The following is a 5984-nucleotide window of genomic DNA, read 5'->3' as shown; positions in this document are numbered from 1 at the left end:
GAATGTGACCACCAGCACCCCATCAACCCCCTCGGAATGTGACCACCAGCACTCCATAACCCCCTCGGAATGTGACCACCAGCACCCCATCAACCCCCTCGGAATGTGACCACCAGCACTCCATAACCCCCTCGGAATGTGACCACCAGCACCCCATCAGCCCCCTCGGAATGTGACCACCAGCACTCCATAACCCCCTTGGAATGTGACCACCAGCACTCCATAACCCCCTCAGAATGTGACCACCAGCACCCCATCAACCCCCCCAGAACGTGACCACCAGCACCCCATAACCCCCTCAGAATGTGACCACCAGCACCCCATCAACCCCCTCGGAATGTGACCACCAGCACTCCATAACCCCCCACCTCAGGCAGCGCTTATGCTAGGTACACCCCTGTAGGGGAAAATTATTTCATCCCTTATGGAGATTGTGGCATGAGGGAGGTCCCCATACCCTTGGCAGAGGAGCAACTCTCCTCCACTTGAGGTGGTACTGCCAGCAAGAATTGTCCAGCGTGCTGAAACTTGCTTACAGCTGACTTCAAAGGCTTTAGTTGCACAAGAACATTATTATTATTCCAAGAGGAAACACCCTGAACAATGCTTATTGTGAGCAAGGTCACATTGACAGAACGCTGGCTGGCTCTTCTCGATTCCTAGAGGGAGTCCCAAGCGTTGCAAAATTGATATGTATTGCATGTTTACATATTGCTGTCTGTGTCCAGTTAGGGAGATTTTCCTTCATTTCCTTTCCCAGAACTGCAACAGGAAGTGAGAAACAATCTATACAAAGTGAGGCAAATTCCACTGTCACTGGAACAGGTCTCCCCATGGCAGGATTTCCCCATACCTCCAACTCCGGTGACAACTGCGCCATTTTGGATTTCCCATCACCTTCTGCCTTGGTGACAACAGCACAACTAAAGAGGGTGAATCTACCCAGCAAGGACACAGAGAGCAATAACAACCTGACAGGGGTTGTAATACTTCCCTCCTCCATCCAAAGCAAAAAAATAATTTGGGCTACACTTTTTTTCAGCTTTTGACAGATTAGAGTTAGGGGGTTAGAATCCCTCTCAGTTTTTGCTCCTCTCTGGGCCCTTACATTGGTGGTCAGTGGGAAGAATGCTCCTTACATTGGGGGTCAGTGGGAAGAATGCTCCTTACATTGGTGGGGAGTGAGAAGAATGTCCCTTACATTGGTGGTCAGTGGGAAGAATGCTCCTTACATTGGGGGTCAGTGGGAAGAATGCTCCTTACATTGGGGGTCAGTGGGAAGAATGCTCCTTACATTGGGGGTCAGTGGGAAGAATGCTCCTTACATTGGGGGTCAGTGGGAAGAATGCTCCTTACATTGGGGGTCAGTGGGAAGAATGCTCCTTACATTGGGGGTCAGTGGGAAGAATGCTCCTTACATTGGGGGTCAGTGGGAAGAATGCTCCTTACATTGGGGGTCAGTGGGAAGAATGTTCCTTACATTGGTGGTCAGTGGGAAGAATGTTCCTTACATTGGGGGTCAGTGGGAAGAATGTTCCTTACATTGGGGGTCAGTGGGAAGAATGTCCCTTACATTGGGGGTCAGTGGGAAGAATGTCCCTTACATTGGGGGTCAGTGGGAAGAATGTCCCTTACATTGGGGGTCAGTGGGAAGAATGTCCCTTACATTGGGGGTCAGTGGGAAGAATGTCCCTTACATTGGGGGTCAGTGGGAAGAATGTCCCTTACATTGGGGGTCAGTGGGAAGAATGTCCCTTACATTGGGGGTCAGTGGGAAGAATGTCCCTTACATTGGGGGTCAGTGGGAAGAATGTCCCTTACATTGGGGGTCAGTGGGAAGAATGTCCCTTACATTGGGGGTCAGTGGGAAGAATGTCCCTTACATTGGGGGTCAGTGGGAAGAATGTCCCTTACATTGGGGGTCAGTGGGAAGAATGTCCCTTACATTGGGGGTCAGAAACAAACCATACATAGATAATAGTGATTGGCAGACATAGAAGGCTCTATTTTTTATGTCACACTTTGATCTAATTTGCATAGTCGCAGAGTTCCCTACAAATAACATCAATATGTTGGCAGCTATTCGGATCATTCTCTGGTATCTGGTCGGCCTTTGCACTTGTGCGCACACGTCCTTATTAGAGGTTATGTCAGTATTGTGGCTCCATTTTTTTTATACTTTTATAAGTTCCTGCTTCTCCATACTTGTGATTCACCCAGATAATTTAACAATGTCCAAACACATGCGCACGCCGCCTACACACATCCTGTCCTACCCCGGGGGTAGCCTTCCAGGAAGAGATCCTGATTATTAAAGTGTACCTGTCTGTCACATACTGTATATAGAAAGCAGGTATTCACTGATGGGTTGTGGCAACAATTAGCCTGTCACTTGAACATCATATAGCTACTATGTGTTTACCGCCCAGGTACTTCCTAGAAATCTACCCACCACCCACACACAGGATAAAACCAACCAAAACCAGCCATCATTTCCAAATAATCCACAAATGAATCGATAACTCATAAGCCGCAGTTCATTTCCGTATGAAATCCAGTGACAACGTGGCCGGGAGAAACTGTGTGAATTTAGAGCATTTACCTGATTTTTTTCTGATCTGTGTTCTAAATTCTGCACCTCCAATAAGATGCTGCTGCCAGGTGAGCAACAATGTATGTGGCGCCACCTTGTGGCAATCTCCAGTCATTGGCTGAGAAGTTAGCGTACAGTTAATGGGACATTATTCTAATTTTTTTTATATATATAAGTCCGTGGAGCGCGCACGAAAACGAATCCCCTGTGAACCAAAAAAAGTGAATTGTGAAATCACAACACACAAAAACGTGCACAAGGGTGCTTAGTCCTTTCTAGTGAAAGGGCCACAATTTTTCCTGATTCCCCCGAAGGCAGGCGGACCCCCGCTCCTTTAGGCACCTGCCGAAACAGGTCCTACAAGTACTAGGTTGGGGGGCTCTCCCGAAGATAGACCCCCCCACAGATGGGAGAAGGCAGAGGGGCCCATTTGTAGGTCACAGAACCTCCTCCCCAACTTCAGGAAACAGGCCCAAAGGTACCCGCACCCTCCGTCAATCTGTGAGAGTCAAAAAGTGCCAATCATGTATTAAGTGCATAAATTAAAAAAAAGAAAGTGCCAGCGCAAAAATATTGCCCCGGACTAGCCATAAGGCCTGCCCAAGAGGCGTTGTGCAGAAACTGCTAAGGTGCCGTGTCCATGTGACAGTGAATCAGTGTTGGGGTCCCACACCCAATGTGATTCTCTGGCACCCCTGGGATGCCTCCCCCAGGGGGCACAGCACCACGCCCAGGGGGCACAGCACCACGGGCTCTGCCGCCTCCCAATAGGGTTGCCACCTGTGCAGGATTCACCCGGACAGTACGGGTTTTTGAATGCTGTGTCCGGTTTTCATGGCAGCAGAAACCCGGACACAAGATGTCAGGCAGACAGGGGCAACCAAAATTAAGATAGGGGCTACTGGCCCCGCACTGAAAATAGTCTCAACTATGATATTTACATATGAATGGGTGGCGCTATACACATATGAATAAGCCACGACTTTCTCCCCAAAAAATATCAGCATGTCACTAGAGTGTTCGGGTTTCGCTTGAAGAAAAGGTGGCAACCCTAGCTCCCAACCCTCCAGCCACACCAAGCAATCACCCATTCCCATCAGAAGGTAGCACCTTCAGAGGTCCCTCCCCACGCGGGTCAACCCAGATCCACCCGGCCTGACACATCCAGCAGGGACTGAACCTCCTCAAGCACCCACCAATTACACCGGAAAATACTAAGGCCCCATTCACACTGAGCGATTTATCGCGCGGTAATCCGCACGATATCGCGGGTATTTACCGCGTGATATCGCTCTCCAATGCATCTCAATGGGGCTCTGTCCGTCGCTGTCACGGGTCGTGCGTCGCTACAGCAGGACCCTTTTTGGAGCGGATTTTGCCGCGATTCTAGGTTGCTCAATGCAAGCATTGGCACGATATCGCGCGGCAAACGCGCGATACCGCGCAAAATGCAAATCACGTGACAAACGCGCGATTTGCGAATCGCTCAGTGTGAATGGGGCCTTAGACACATCCGCCCCTATCCATAGACGGCAGTGTCCTTTCTCCCCCCTGGCAAGTGATAAGAACAGATACTACACATGATCTTAGCCTAAAGACCGAGAAGCGATGGGACATTCATTCTTCATTGTTTAGCAAACGAATTGCTAATATTGAAAATAAAAAAAAAAAATATTATGACTTTTCATATATATTTATAATATGTATAGTTGCAGCCACACTTTTTTAGACTCAGACCCATAACAAACTGGCTGCAGCAAGGACTCTATGACAGCCATTCTTTTACTTGATACTTTATTATATTCCACTGTATCATAATCATTGTGCATGCATCAGCTGACTGATCCCCTCTAGTCCTGATAGGTAAGCAGCAGGGTGGACTAACTGAAATGGTGTTTTAGGGGGGCACTTTATACCGCACGGGTAAAACGTATTGAAGGAAACCTGCCACAGAAAAGCTTGCAGCTGAACTCCGGGCATGAAAACATTTGTTTGGCTTCATTCCTTAATAGACACAAACCATAGAGATTCACTTAGGGGGTTATTCACTAAAGAGCTGAAGGATATAGCCGTGGTGGCTGCGGTTAATCCTTCGGCTCACTTCAGCCACCGGAGCCCTTCGGTTCAGCCAAAACGAAGAGCTGCTATACAGGCCGGTCTCACAATAGCCCATACAGCAGCCGAAGTCATCCAAACAGCTCAGCTGAGCCTAAAGGTGCCCATACACTTTACAACCATCGCAAGACCTTAGTCTTGCGATGGTTGTAAAGTGATTAAAAAAACGTACGATCTGCCCATCGTACCCCCTCCCCGAGGGGCCGGCTTCCGATGACCGCAATGCTGAACGGGCAGTGTGCTAGCGTGCGCACACCGGCCCGTTCGGCATTTGTCTCCCGAGCATCATTCAAACCAGCCGAAAATCGTACGATTTTCGGCTGGTTTTCTAGCGTGCTCCTTAGACAAAAGACGTGCGACCGTACAGTAGAAACGCGGGTGTGTGGCACGTTCATAAGATAAAAGCCGGACGGGCCGGTGTGCGCAAGCGCACACTGCCCGTTCGGCATTGTGGTCATCGGAAGCCAGCCCCTCAGGGGGTTTTCTAGCCTGCTCCTTAGACAAAAGACGTGTGACCGTACAGTAGAAACGGTCACACGTCTTCATTCAAACTGCACGATTCTCGTACGATGGCGGGATTTCCTGCGATTCTCGTACGATGGCGGGATTTCCTGCGATTCTCGTACGAGAATCGTGTAGTGTATGGGCACCATAAGGGCTTGTTCACACCAAATGCAGGCCAGATCTGCATGAGTTTCTACACACGCAGTGCAGTGTGTTATACTGCGTTTTTTGCCACGTTTTTGATGCGTTCTTTTAGTGTTTTTTTAAGTTTAAAATGGGCTTTCAGTGCGTTCCAGGGCGTTTGCAAGCGTTTTTGATGCATTTGCATGTGTTCCAGAGCAGGTAAAATAGGGCTTGCTGCAGTTTTTTTTTTTACATGCTCTGGAACTGAACGCTGCGGTGTGAACGAGAGCCCAAAATCCCATTGGAATACATTGGATGCAGTTTTGATCCGGTCTGTAACTGCTCTGCTCCCGCTCCTGGAACGCGTTTGGTCTGAACTAGCCCTAACGCATATGCTTTGTTGTTGTGTACGAAGAAGCCACAAACTGGAAGGTGAAGTTAAATGCAAAGCTGAACATTTTCCTATAAAGTAAAGATTTGTCCTGCCCCCTGTAAGCTCCCCTAGTAGTAATGTCAGGTGTGGCCTAAGTGACAGAGAAAGTAAAAATGTCCTAAACTTATGGATTCTGGATTATTTTGGCAGGTTTCTGACGGGTTTGTTTTATTATTGCAGCAGGCCAGGCCAGGTTCCCCTCAATGCGCCCCCCTG

This window comes from Nanorana parkeri, unplaced genomic scaffold (genome assembly GCF_000935625.1).
Source record: "Nanorana parkeri isolate BGI_ZX_2015 unplaced genomic scaffold, ASM93562v1 scaffold1463, whole genome shotgun sequence".
In the NCBI taxonomy this organism is placed as follows: Eukaryota; Metazoa; Chordata; class Amphibia; order Anura; family Dicroglossidae; genus Nanorana; species Nanorana parkeri.
The sequence above is the reverse complement of the archived record's forward strand: the minus strand, read 5'-3'. Positions refer to the sequence as shown.